Source organism: Dermacentor variabilis, chromosome 1 (assembly GCF_050947875.1).
Source record: "Dermacentor variabilis isolate Ectoservices chromosome 1, ASM5094787v1, whole genome shotgun sequence".
In the NCBI taxonomy this organism is placed as follows: Eukaryota; Metazoa; Arthropoda; class Arachnida; order Ixodida; family Ixodidae; genus Dermacentor; species Dermacentor variabilis.
This window is the reverse complement of record NC_134568.1, coordinates 155794754-155809446: the sequence shown is the minus strand read 5'-3', so window position 1 is coordinate 155809446 and position 14693 is coordinate 155794754. Positions and strand designations below refer to the sequence as shown.

At 45.6% G+C, this 14693-nt stretch overlaps 1 protein-coding gene and 1 pseudogene across 1 annotated transcript in view; both read left to right on the top strand.

Moving 5' to 3' along the window:
• LOC142587196 (proto-oncogene tyrosine-protein kinase receptor Ret-like) overlaps positions 1–14693 on the top strand; it is a 352467-nt gene that overhangs the window by 102104 nt on the left and 235670 nt on the right. The window lies entirely within an intron of this gene.
• LOC142568141 (U2 spliceosomal RNA) lies at positions 11797–11936 on the top strand (annotated as a pseudogene).

Below are 14693 nucleotides of genomic sequence, written 5' to 3'. Positions count from 1 at the left end.
ATATACGCAAGAATTTACAACAAACAGTGACGCTTCACGTTGACTTGAGCTCAGCGGAGACAAAACCTTCCAAAAGATCCTCCTCCGAAATACGAAGTGCGGCGCTACCTGATTGAGTTTCCATGCTGTAGTCCTCAAGTTTTGTAACTGCGCTCAGTCGTAGGCGACCAGAAGAAACTGTGTTCAACAATGGTAGTGCACGTACACAAAACAGAGTACGTATGAGAACCAGAAAATACACTGGCAGATGCCACTTACGCGCCTTTGCACCGCTTCGCAGTGTCGGTCCCCTTCTTGTGATATCGTGATACGTGATATTACGCGATATCACCTATTTGAATGTAGGAAAAACAGTTGAGCGAAACGTGAGCGGTATAACGCTGCATTTTCTCGTTCGTTCCAGTATTTTGTTCTTGCATTCGGATACAGGCCTGATTCTTATAAGACGACTTGCATTCGATAGGTGATCTGTACTGCGCAAAGCAGATTTCACAGAACTATAAGATTTAGGTAATGCCAGCCCTCCTTCTAGCGGCCAAATGTTTCAGGTTTCACAGCTTATATACAGGCTGTTTCACTTAACTTGGGACAAATTTTAAAATATGCAAGTGCTGCGTAGCTGCTCAGAACCAAATTAATGTTGTTTGTGCGCTATTGTGTGCATTAAAGCACAAAAGTAATTGGAACGCCCATGTATTTCGTCCCACACTTTGGGAAACTATATCTCGACATCGGTGTCATCCTGGAGATTAATTTCAAGTGGATACGTCTTGCAACCTAATCGGCTACAATTCAGAAATTGCAAAATGTGCCGTAAAGTGGATAATTAGGAGGTTAAGTAGTGACTTTCCGTTAAAGAGTTGAATATGTGCTTCGGTGCTGGTAATGTCCGCCTCTTCGAATAATCCAACTCAGGGTCAAGAACTATGCTATCTGCCACAGGTGATTTTTGCAAAATCCGGAAAACTTACAATAATATCACCCCATACACAGGGGTGTTTCATCCGAGCCTCAAACAACGCAGCATCATTCGCTGTTTACCGCTTGTCACAATGGTCAAAATTCACGTTATTCCAAATGCACGCGCTTCGTTTTAGTGCGTTCAGGTACGACATCGAAAATTAAATCGATCAGTCTCATAGCACTAACCTCGAAAAAGAAGTAAAACGGGGCAAATTGTCTTAAGGAATAGTGTTAAGATCCGTGACGGCGACGGGATTTTTCACAAAAACAAATCATAAAGAAAGCGAGCGTAAAATGATTGCGAGACGGGTGCTGTCCGGTTTAGCTTTTCCGTTTTGCAATTAGGGAAAAAAACAGTGTGAACATTAGTGATTAAATCAGCGCTCTTTATCATATATTTTGTTTCCACCGAAAAAGCCCAGCATACGAGGAAAAGGTAATCTTCGATCTGCCATGATCCAAACAAGCGTTTCGGTTTTCGTTACACGCCTGACAAAGCGTTCCCGATGTTCGTTTATTTCACAAAACTGAAATACGATGGCCGACGTAGCAACAAAGATCCTGTAAGCTCAAGCTTCAGAGTGTATTATGTTGAGATCGTTCGTCTATTTTTTTTAATCGCTTCGCTAGGCTATTCAATCTGCTTAACTTCTTTTTGCATGCATAAGTCTCTCCTTTTCTGTTCCACTGGCAGCATTGAGACAGGATGATTCTAGTGTCCTTTACGAATACAAGTAACGGTGAAAAAAAACAGGATAAATATTTCGGCAAGCTCTTGACCTTTATGAATCATGATGTAATGGCACAACATTCCGTCTCGTCTCGTGGGCTCGGAATATGCCACATGCTTTTCTCGCGTAAATAAGTTAATAAATAACAAAATAAGGAAGAAATAAAGACGATTTTTAGGTTTTACGTGCCAAAACCACGAACTCCGGATTAATTTCGACCCCCTGGGATCTTTAACGTGCAACCAATACACGGTACAGGGGCGTGTTAGCATTTCGCCTCCATCGAAATGCGGCCGCGGTGGCCGGGATCCGATCCCGTGACCTCACGCTTAGCAGTACAACGCCAAAGCCACTAAGCAACCACGGCATGTAGAAAGAAAGAAAGAAAGAAAGAAAGAAAGAAAGAAAGAAAGAAAGAAAGAAAGAAAGAAAGAAATGTAAGCGATGTCCTCACAAGCTCGCAGCGCAGTCACAGCGCCGAAATTATTAACTGTTGTACTTTAATGCTACTAATGTCATAACAACTGCTTCAGAATTACCGCGATACCTCAAAAAATACGCGCTCATTAAATACTTTTCTTATCAAGTTTTTAGATATGCATACTTGCTTGTGGTGGTCTGTTTATGTCCGTGAAGGGTGACCGATGTTTGCCTGCGTGAGATGTGGAAGGCGGCGAGGTTAACCGGCTGGTATGCTCCGGGTCCACGTGCGCACCTGTAGGCCGGCTAGCAAGAGCAAGAATAGAAAGAGAGCTTCGCAGAAAGACGAAACGTGATAGCATCCTTTAAGCTGCTGCGTACATAGCAGATGGTAGAGCAGGACATCTCGCATTTGGGGTCTCACTGGAGAAACGAAAAATACACCAGGTGTTTCTTTTTATACGAAACACTTTATTTTAAATGAACCTGTCACATCTACAGGCCCCGGCCATTTTTCGTAGATTGGTTACGTGGCTACAGGCGGAAATTGGCAGCAAGAAAAATTTAACCGCTAATTTCGATAATTAGCAAAATGTGCTAACAACGTTTTAAATTATCACTTTATGGCCCATACTGTAATAGAAATCCTAAAGGTTATGTAAGTGCGTGCGTGGTTGCGTGTCAGTGCGTGCGCGCGTGTGTGTGCGTGGCCGAACAATAAAATAAACAGTAAAAATGAACAGAAGTTCTTCCGACGATCTTGTTGCGTCCCTCGGTTTGAAAAAGTGCGGTGAGGAATAAGCGCTTTCAGGACGCCGGCTTGGTCGAAAGCTGGAAGCGCATCAATAAAACTCTTGCCGATATCTCGCGCCCCACGCGGCGCTACGGGCCGCTCGTGTACGCTCTAATACCGCTATTGGCACGCCTCAACACGGCGGACGAACTGCCCATCGCAAACGGCTCGGCAGGGGCGCTCGATGTGGATGGGCGCTGCGAGACGAGGTCCCATCTTGGGTCACGTTTTCCCCGCTTTTCCCTCGAGAGTTGTCGGCGATTCCGAGAACGTCTGTATGAGGAAAGCCGCCTGCAGGGTTTGGTAATGTTTGAGATGATTTCTCCTACTGTCCCTCCTGCATGGCGCGTTTGAGGAGACGTGGGAAATATTACGCGAGTGATGAGGGCATCCCTGTCGGGACGAGGGACTAGAGTGTCGTCGGCTAGCGCTGCGCCGCGTTTTACAGATCTTTTCTTTCTTTTTTTTTTCAACACACTTCGTACCGAAGTGTGAGCCACGTGGAATCAGTGGTTGTCACCTATTTTATGTTCCCTGAGCCTTACCAAAGGGCAAATTAAACAAAATATAAACACGCAAGCAGCTGTTGCCTTTGCTGAGTTTCTTTCTTGGTGGTTTATTTTGAAGTGGGTGGTGTTGGAGTGTGATTCTATATCCATTTCTACTTATCCGACTGCGTGGATATTAGTCGAACGAAACTAAGGAGCTGAGTTTGTAACATGAGATATGTCAAAAAAGCGCTTCCTACAGTTCAGATGTAATCTTTAAACTCTCAATGCGCAAGAAAGGAAAAAACAAAAAGAGCCCTGCTGTGATCCTCTGATACAACCCCGAGTATTTGGAGTAGGATTAACATTTATAAGAGATTTTCCGCGGATTTTCTGTTAACACCGACCTTCGAACGACATTTCACATACGGTGGGGGAAAAAATGGAATCTTCACCGACTGAGTTAGTCTGCTGCTGGAATTTGATTTAGGAAGCTGTCTTCCACGATCTCCTCGTTTATACGCGCCACCCTCGGCGTTATTTTTCAGCAACGGTGAATGGGATGACTCCGATAGGTCACTCGACAACACCCGCACACGTTGACCTGCCATCACGAGGAAGCGTTTCTGAAATCTTCTCCTTGTCTCGCGAGGCAGAGATAATAAGCTCCATATAAATGCAGTCACATCTAAAGAAACATGACGCAGGTGCTGTGCTCGCACGCGGAATGCAACTTTAATTTCTAAAGGGAAGTTTCGCTCATGAAGGCTAGAACCACTGGTTTCTGCCTGCTATAAGGTTGCCAAAACAACGGCGTCAGTGTAAGCATTGGGCGCTTCTTTCAACATAAATTGGCATTTTGAGCTAAAGACACAAGGCGCCTTTTTCAGGGAGTTCCGACCGTTCGAACGAATGGGTGGATCAACGGGTGAATCAGGAAAAGAATGTTTAGTTTTCCTAAATATGACAACGGCTGGGCACCATGTTGATCTTATAGCTTTCTCATACCTTTTATTTATGTGTAAACTATGTACGAGACTCGCCGATATCAGACTCCAAATCACAGTAATGAATAATGCGCCCGTATCACCACACACGTATATGTATGCACACTCAACAGTACGTCAATACTTATCCGCTGAGGCTCGTTCGATCGACGCCAGTGGATTTGGTCGCGGTCATCCTATAGTCACGCCGCACATGCCTCCCTACAAGCTGCGTGATATTATCGTGATAACGCAACTGTGGGTGTCATCGGGAGCCTAATTTTAGAAGCGTATTGCCAGCGTCTTCTGCGCATAGTCACTCGATGATTGCAGAGAGATTGTCCAGGTATTTCTTGAAAGCGCGTTTTTCCATGTGACCCAAGGTATCGATGTCGGCTCTTGTGTTAGCCAACTTTTTTCTGACGAGCGGAGTTAATTATTTCTAATTTTCTGACTCCGTTGCAAATTCCTAATGCATGTTTGTATGTTTAAATTTGGTAACACCACTTAACCAAAAAAATCTGTAAGCTATTAGACGTATCAAACAAAAACATTTATATGTAGGCTGTTATTAGAGAATAAACGACAGAACAACTCAAACACTGAAAAAACCAGCTGGTTATTCTTGACGAATGAGAGAAGGGAAGGAAGGAAAGAGATAAGTAGAAGGCAGGGAGGTTAACCAGAATAATGTCCGGTTGGCTACCCTGCGCCGGGGGAATGGGGAAGGGGGACACAAAGATAAGAGGGAGAGAGAGAGGAGGGAAGGAAAGAAGGAAATTGTGGTAAGTTCGCTGATGAGTGTGGTCTTACAGAAATTGCACTAATAGTCACAGGTGGTCGCACAAGCACGTAGTCCTTAAGAAGCACAAAAGCGCCTTCACCGCTTTATGGGCCGACGAGCGATGGGGGCGGTGTTCCAGCAGCACCTGCACAGAAAGCGGCCGATTGTCCACTTTTTGGAAAGCTTTGGCAAGTTCTTGTCTCTCTGGGGTGTATCGCGGACAGTGGCGCAGCAGGTGGTCGATGTTTTCTTCGGTGCCACAGACCTCGCATGCTGTCATGCTGTCTGTCGCCCTATCAGACATTCCAATTAATGTAGAGTATGCCTTTGTGAAGGCAACTCCTAACCAAAGGCGACAGAGAAGCGTAGCTTCACGTCGAGGAAGTCCGAGTGGAGGTCGGAGTTGCAGGAGGGGTTTAGTCGATGCAGTCATGTAAGTCGTAAGTTTGGCGAGTTCCACTCGGTCAGTGTGAGAGACTGCGTGCCAGGTGTCGAAGCTGCCTTGCGGCGTCTGTCCTCGAAAGCGGAATTGGAACACTGTGCTCTTCTTGATGTGCTGTTTGAGCAGCGTTATCGGCGGAATCATTGCCACTGATTCCACAATGGCCAGGTACCCATTGAAAAACGACCTCGTGACCTTTTTCTTGGACGTGATGGTAAAGTTTCGCGACTTCGTATGTCAATTGGTCATGGTATCCGTGTCGGAGAACTGACTGCGTGCACTGTAATGCCGATTTTGAATCACAGAACACAGCCCATTTTTAGGTCTTTCAGAATCAATGACTTCCAGTGCTCGACGCAGGGCCGTTAGTTCTGCCACCGTTGAGGTCGTGACATGCGATGTCTTGAACCGCAGTGCCATTCCTCGCGTTGGTGTAACCACGGCACCAGCAGAACTGCACGACGTAGTTGATCCATCGGTATAGATGTGCACGTGGTTGCTGTACTTCTCATGCAAAAGAAGTAAGCTCAGCTGTTTTAGAGCAGGGGCCGATATATCTCTCTTCTTCTGTAGTCCTGGAATCATTATATGTACTTGTGGACGGCTCAAACACCACGGAGGAAGCGCTGGCTTGGCCGCAGGTGCGTGCCCAGAAGTAAACGACGCTCGATGTGCACTGACAATACCGCTAAATGTCGAGCAGGGCCTTGCAGCAGTGAAGCTCGCCAGGTGGTGGGAAGGGGTCCTAGCATAATGCCTGAGATGCATACGCATTGTCTCAACGGTAATGTGCGTCGTGATTGGGTAATCCTGCGCAAGGGCAATGGTTTCAGCCGTTGATCCACTGCGTGGTAAGCCAAGATATATCTTAAGGGCTTGGGCTTGAATACTCTGAGTCGTACGCAGGTTAGTGTTGCAGGTGTTGGATATTGCAGGTGGGCTGTATCGCAGGAATCGAACGAACAACGCCATATACAGCTGTAACATAGCGTGTATAGATACTCCCCAACTTTCTCCTGCAAGGAGCCTGAACAGGTGACAGATAGCAGTCAGCCGCTTTTTCACGTAATTCACGTGCGGAGTCCGAGATAGGTCTCTGTCAATTACGACTCCCAATAACCTGTGACTTTTGCTGTATTGTATAAGTTGCCCATTAATAGATACGCCGTAATCAGACATTCGCTTCCTCGTGAATGCCACCATTGCGCACTTCCCGCATGAAATTTCAAGTCCTCGTTCACGAAGGTAGCAAAATGTCATTGTGGCTGCCTTCTGAAGCCGAGCGCGAAGCTGAAGTCGTGTCACACCTGATGCCCAAATGAAGATGTCGTCCGCATAGATGGAAAGTCGTACGGTGCTTGGCAGGTTGTCAACTAATCCAAAGAGGGTGAGATTGAAAAGAGTCGGGCTAAGCACTCCGCCTCGAGGGACTCCTCGGCTACCGTAATGCTCGGATGTCGGGCCATTTTCTGTGTGCACGTAGAATGGTCTCCTCTGTAAGTAACTGCATACCCACATATATATCTTACCACCAAGTCCGACGGCTTCTAACGTGCTGAGGATTGCTTCATGGGTGATATTATCATCAGCCCCTTTAACGTCTAGAAACAGAGCAGCAGATAGTCGCTTACAGGCCTTTTGGTGTTGCACAAATGTTATCAAGTCAACAACGTTGTCTATTGAGAAACGGCCACGTCTGAATGTTGCCATACCAGCTGGGTAGATTTCATAGTACTCTAAGTACCATTCCAGACGTGTTAAAATAATTCTTTCCATTGTTTTTCCGACACAGCTGGCAAGTGCGATCGGACGGTATGAGGAAATGTCCAAAGGCGACTTGCCGGCTTTGAGAAGTGGAATAAGGCGAGTTGACTTCCATTCTTGCTGAACCGTACCCGTCTGCCAGGAGTCGTTGTACAGGAGCAAGAGTGCCTTCCGAGCTTGGTCTCCTATAGGTTACACAGGGCACAGTATGTAATGCCGTCAGGTCCTGGCGCTGAAGAACGCCTGCACAAAGCCAGCGCAGCTTCTAGTTCTTCCATAGAAAAAGGGCATTCCATGCGGGGATCGCGTGAGAACAGTGGGTGGTCGAGCGTTCCCATACCCGTTCCATCGGAATTTGCTTCGCCAGCAATCTTTCTGCAGAAAGAGTCAGCGACCTCAATATCCCTACATTGTAGATGGAGTGCCAGAGATTTAAACGGGTGGCGCTGACCAGAGGTTGTGCGAAGGCCACGAACAGTCCTCCATATAAGCGACAAAGGTTTTCGCGGATCCAGGGACTCGCAAAAGGATACCCATTGTCGCGAAGCTGCTTGTTCATGTGACGCTGTATTTTCTTTTGTGCTCGTGTAGACAATCTCAAATCATAATTGTACTTCGTGTGTCTATATCTTAGCTCCGCGCGACGACGAATTGCTTGAAGTTTCGCTAGTTCGATGTCGAAATCGGTGCGGCAAGAATTCTTCGAAAGCAAATGCGTGGTTGTTTGTATGGCATCCTTTATCGCGCCCTGTAGGTTATAGGAGGTGCCGTCACGACAACAGCCTTCCATTATTATTTTGTATTTAGGCCAATCGACCTAAATACGGACGAATGAGAGAAAGAAAACGACATAGGTATACGGCAACAAAACAACCATATTTAATTCGCAAGCTCTGGCGCGGAATAAATTCCTCAGCGGCAAAATCTTTTATTCTCTTCATGACAGTGCCTCAAACACAACGAGAGAGAAGCTACTTTGTTTGACCAAGGGATATTCAGGCCCGCAGGTCCCAGGGTACGACCCCACTGCACTACACGTTTGTGAGTTCATGGAGTTCCATTACGCGGGCGGCCCTCAGTGGCGACATTTGTGTGGCGTGCATGTGATTCCGCAAGTTGCACAGCTTTGCGCAATGCGCTATCGCTCCAAGCGTATGTAGTAAGAAAGTACAGTTCTGTAAAACAGCCACTGCCAGTGCCTCGCAGCCGTTTGAAGTTGTTTTCGTAGATTTTTTTTTCACTACACGTAATCAGTAAAATGGCGCACACTTCTTAGTAACGTTTTAATAAAAATGAATAAGATCTTTCTCGAAATAATATTTCACCATCTAAATAAGACCTGTTCTAGGAGCAGGTTGGACTCATTTACATATTAAGATTCAATAAACCCATTTAGGGCAAGGACAAGCTTCGGAAGACTACCTCGGTTCATTTTTCGCCGTAAAAACTGATGGCGTTAGATGGCTTCGTGAATGCACGAGTTATGGACGGCACTTTCGTACCTAAGATACGCATGTATTGCGAGCCGAGTTGTCGCTATTTACTGCACCCAAAGAATGTGAGGGCTGCCCGCATGTACAATGCTGCCGCGCACGTTACTCTCTATCGCAGTTGGTGGAAAGGGTCGTTAAAGCTATTTAGTTGGCACATGTAAAACAGCGCGACTGGACACCGACTAAGTAAAGCGCTAGAACCCTGGAGTGATGTGTTGTTTGTTTTCTTTTCCATGTTTCGTGATATTTGCATTTTAGGACTGGTTTGTCACATTTATCGGCTTCTTATAAGCACTGGGTGGATTGCTCGTTGGTTCACATCAGGCAACCGTTATTAGCCAAGCAGTGCGCGTATCACTGCGAAGAGATTAGACCTGGGGATAGCTGGGAGGTTAACAAGGGCTGAGTGCAGCGACTTTCACTGGGAAGAGCGGTGGCAAAATTTTGAGAAGGCGGAGGGAGGGCTACTGCGTGCATCCGAACATTCGAGTTTACACCAGGCCGAGATTGCACCAAGCGCGTGCCCCTATACACAGTGTCTACACGATACGCTGTGCTTTCTTTCCGGCCGTCTCTGAACATTGTGTAAGAACCCCTTCGCTACACAGATAGAACACAATTGACAACAGCGCACTTCGGTAACTGTAAATACCTTCCTAGGTATACGACCATGGTCGATTGCTAGTATAGTAATGTTAATGTGAATTAGAATGTTTTGAAACCATGTACGCGCGGTCGTGGAACCGATGTTGACTGACTGTGCGCGCGTTAAGTTTGACTACACGAGGATGTGCACGTTTGAGTCTGTGTATGCACTGTTTATAACCTCTGGCTGAGAGAAAAAGTCGCAGTTTCGCCTAAAGGGATAGCATCGATTGCGATAGCAAATTATTAGACATCTATAAGAAGTGAGGACAGTAATGTTGTCGGACGTATAAAGACGAAACATTCGCTTACTAACTAAATTAACAAGCATGCTGTCACGCGCGCACAGGCAAACATGAACACATCTCATTTGATGACCGCGGACACTCGCTGTCAGAACGCTGGCGTGATGTAGAGCGGGAGCAGCGAATAGCGAATTGCCCTTCCTGCTGCCTCTCGCTTCAACGCGAACTAAGTGGTGAGAATACAGCGCGCACGAAGCCATCAGCCCTCAGCGCGCCTAGACTCTGTACGAACCGCACATCGCTTTCAACATAGGGTTCGCGTGGGCGTGCTCAGTCGCCCCATTTGTAGCCACCGCAGGAGTAAAACGCCCCCGTCCACCCCCTTGCTGCCTTGCGCGCGATGGAAGGCGGCGCCTTCCTACCTTGGGAGCGCGAGATCGAGCCACCACCATCTCAGCTCACCTTTGCACGATTTCATTCGCACCCACAGCACAATGCGTAGGCTGGGATGTAATGGCACTTGGACTTTATAAGGAGCATCACGGCGACGGAAACGCGCCTAGAATGCCCATGTAGTTGCTATCGCAATAATGGCATGTGGAAGTATATATGACGTTCTCCTCCAACTTTCTCTTCGGTTTTGTTTCCTTATCCACCTGTGCATACAGGAGGTTAGCACCGAGAACGGTATCGGATATTCTTTGTCGCATCAAAAAAAAAAAAAAGCGAGAACTGGGAGCTGCTTTTATAATATTTTCAATCTGTAGTCTGATGACAGCATAGTACATTCATTGAAATGTTGAAAACTATCACCGCCCAAGCACTCCGCACAGATGCTTAACCAGCGAAGCTGAAACGTGTGGCCCCGGTGTTTATCACTGGGTTAATGCCGACGGTTCATTAAAAGACAACTTGGAAGGCTGCCGAATCCTCGGTACGCAGTTGCTTCTTGCTCTCGGCTGCACGACCCTGTTTTTATGCCTGGGCTGCAGCATCGGCATGGCGTAGACGAGCTCGTTCCCGGTTCTGCTCGAAGCGTTGCTGATCGAAAGTTACCTGTTCCTCAGGAATACGCATGACGTGGGGCCTTCCTATTCCGGGACCGGAGAGAAACTGCTGCGCGCGCGCTCGGCTGCGACAGAGAGCAACAACGTCCCTACTGTCGCAGCCAATCGCGTGCCTCTCTTTCTCTTTTTTTTTTCGCCCGTGCGCATGGTGTTGCGCGCATGGGCGAAATACTCAGTTGGGCGAAATACTGAGTTTGCCAAATGCTGATTATGCAGCCTGTCTCATTCCAGCCAGATAAGTCTGATCAGGTGTTTTCGACGTACAGGCGACGGACGGACGGACGGATGAATCACCTAGCCTTATAAAGCTTCGCTGTAAAAATTGAGGAGCCATTCAACTCTGTGAACGTGGAATACCAGCATAGCAGTAGCACATCACAGAGGGGGACATGTATTTATTTTCATCATTTAGTAATGGTAGTGACGGTAGCTTTGTGATCGCTGTGGTATACGCTGATTAGTTTGGTTACAGCCTTAGAGAGGCTTTTGGCCAAAGTTAAATCTATGCACGGCCATTGTTGAGTGACTTGATTTAATGTGGCACTTCAAACTAAACTTTTCTAGCACAAATTGAGTGAACCATTTCTTGTCTGGCTCTGATATTACCACATTTATGTCTCCAGGGACCATCACAGGGGTAGTGTCATCACGGCTAACGCATACAAAGTTCGGGGTCATGAACTTCTCGATACCTCACTTAGGTGTACCTGGAGATATATACGCAGTGGATATCTAAATTCCGTTTTTTCGTTGTATGGCACAGCACAGACATCCCCACAGTCGGTGGCACTGTCCTAATGCGGGTCAAAGGCGTATGGTTGCACGTGCATTTTTTCCTCTGCGTATATGGCAATGCCTCCTGCTCTTGAGTCTACGTGCTGTTTAAAAACGAATCCAGTATACCCACCAACTTGAAACAATGCATATTGAATTATTATTATTATTATTATTATTATTATTATTATTATTATTATTATTATTATTATTATTATTATTATTATTATTATTATTATTATTATTATTATTATTATTATTGGCAGAGTGCTTGAAGCCTGCTTCACCTCCGCTCTAGGTCGGCCCGGTCTTGCACTGCCTCCGGGATCGGCCAACGCTCAGCTTTTTATTGTTGACTAACAAATACGAAAACTACATGTAACCCTAGCCATGCACAGCGTCGCTGTAAAACATTTCTTGCCTTTCGCCTCTGGCTGCAGCTATACTGGCATCGGTTGACGCGCACATTTACACGTCTCAAGGAATCACAACTTAGGAATCTGCTGACGGAGTTCGACGTACTATACTAACAAAATAATTTAGGGTTGAAAGCACATAGCTATTCACATGCTTATTGCATGGTAAAAAAAAAGGAATACGAGAAAAATGTTTGCCAAATACTGATTATGCGGCCTGTCTCAGTCCAGCCAGATAAGCCGCCTTCCGACACATTTCATTGCTGCTCTTTTAATGAAATAAAAAAACTAATAGCTTGAGTTCTGCATAAATGCAACCGTGACACTCTGCTTTCTCTGAAATGCCCAGCAGCAACTTTTTGTTAGTAATTTCTCACAACGACATATTAGGAAATGAATCCGTCCATACGTACATACATGTATTCCTTTTTAAAGCAAACTTTTCTTTGCCTACCTCCCCGTAATTTGGCATGTCGTCGTCAGTCTCGCCAAGTAGAGTTATTACGGAGCACATATGCAGCGATTATATCGCAGAGTAGAAGCTGTACGTCGCTCAATAAAAGACGAAAATTGCATGTGTGATGCTACGTTTCAAACCCGGTTCCCCCAGAGCAGCAGCCCGATGCAGCCATTTAACAGCGCGTGCAACTGCACGACTTTTTAAACTCGAAATAAAACTCATGGTTTTATGAAGTAAGAAAGCGAGACATTTAGTATAATAGAAAAGCTAAGAGGTTGGCCTGAATCAAAGTTCTAACCTGCGCTACTCAGCAATGGGGAAGGGGGACGGGAGTAAAAAGAGAAGGAAGGAGAGAGGTGTTGATGGTGGTGAGTGAACTTGAACAGCAAAGACTGCTCGAAGTCTGAAATCTAGACCGCTCAAGTGCGAGGATTTGTACGGAGCTTTTGAAACATCATGCCGACATAAATCCTGCCAAGGTCCTAATAGGGCCTTTTCAGACAAAGGTTGATAGGCAAACTTGGGCAAATTCTGTACCAATGATTGTCTTCCCACGGCATATCGCGGGCAAATCCGCAAGACGTGTCCTGTTGCCTAGGGTGCCTCGCATTTCTCGCAGTCCGGATTGTCTGTAAAGCCAATAAGGGGCACGTATCGCCGAGTAAACGACACACCTAGTCGTAACCAAGCTTTCATGACTTCTTTTGATTGTGGATGGTAATTTCACTCGCATGTTTGGGTCGAGTCTGTGAAGGCGTTCATGACGCTGAGTCGACAGCGCCAAGTATGTTCTGGTGTTTTCGTACAATAGTGTTCACACTAGATAAGATATAGATTACTAATACAGCATTTTCCTTCAGAAACTGGATTTTAAAACACCTCGTGTTTGGCGCAGCATAGCCTTAGCTGCTTTTGCGCCATTAAACCCCATTTAACTAACTAACTGTTTACACTAGAGCACTAGTGTCCGGTCGACAAAACGGGATGCACACTTGCTTGGCATTATTGTGAGCCATCTTTGCCTCTTCGTCGGCCAGATCATTTTCATATAAGCCATGTTCTTCAGGAATGCATTGAAACGCTATACAATGGGCAGTTCTCAGGGCGAAGTCGTGATTTTGTATCATGTAGTAGATATGCATCTTTAGCATGGAGATAATGAGGTCCTCGTTTAAGGACAGAATCAATAACTTGCAGCGCTGGTTTCGCGTCACAAAATATATTCCATACTTGATGCAGTTGATTTGATATAAAACGAACAGCTTAGTTTGGTGGTCGAGTCGGAAGTGCTTACAGATCGTCAAATTCGGTATTACGAATGTAACTTTTTATGTAGTTGGACAAACTGATCCGTTAGTGTACAGGGTGATCATTTTTAAGTTTTATGGAATTTTTAAAAATAGCCTGTTGCAGATAACGTAATTGTAGTCCTAGAGGTGGAATATTCTGAGAGGCGGACATCACTTAGACGAGAAATCGAAACACATATTCAACGAATTAAAAAAAATGCACTAATTATATTTTCAATTAATTAATTTATGGCACATATTGCAATTTACGAATTGTAGCCGGTGAGCTTGCAAGGCGTATCCACTTGTAAAGAATTTCCAGAATGAAGCCAGTTAGGAAAAATGCGCCATCGAATTTGCCGAAAAGTGCAGTATTGTTCCACTTACTTTTTAACAAAACGCTTTTTTATGCATTGAAGAAGAAAAGCAACTGGAACGCCCATGTATTTCGTTACACATATTGAGAAATAATATCTTGAAACTGTTATCATCACGGAAATTAATTTTAAGTACATACGTCTTGCAAGTTCACCGGCTGCAATTCCTAAATTGCAATATGTGCCATAAAGTAATAAATGAGAAGTCAGTTATTGAATTTTTGTTAATTTTTGAATACGCGTTTCGGTTTCTTGTGCTAGCAATGTCTGCCTCTTCGAATAATCAAGCTCAAGGACAAAAATTATGTATCTGCCACAGGCGGTTTTTAAAGATTCCGTAAAACTTAGAACGATCACCCTGTGTAGATGCTGTTTGGATCGCGACACTGGAGCGATCGGATGGGAACTCGGCGCTGACGCCCGTGGTTGTACCTGGGTCGCAAGCCCCAAGGGTAGCGTTGGCCTGGCGGCCTGGGGTACAACTCGAAGCATCCGAAGGTCCCGGCAAAGCATGAGTCGACTGGTAACAACGAAACAACTTGTTTATTTTAACATC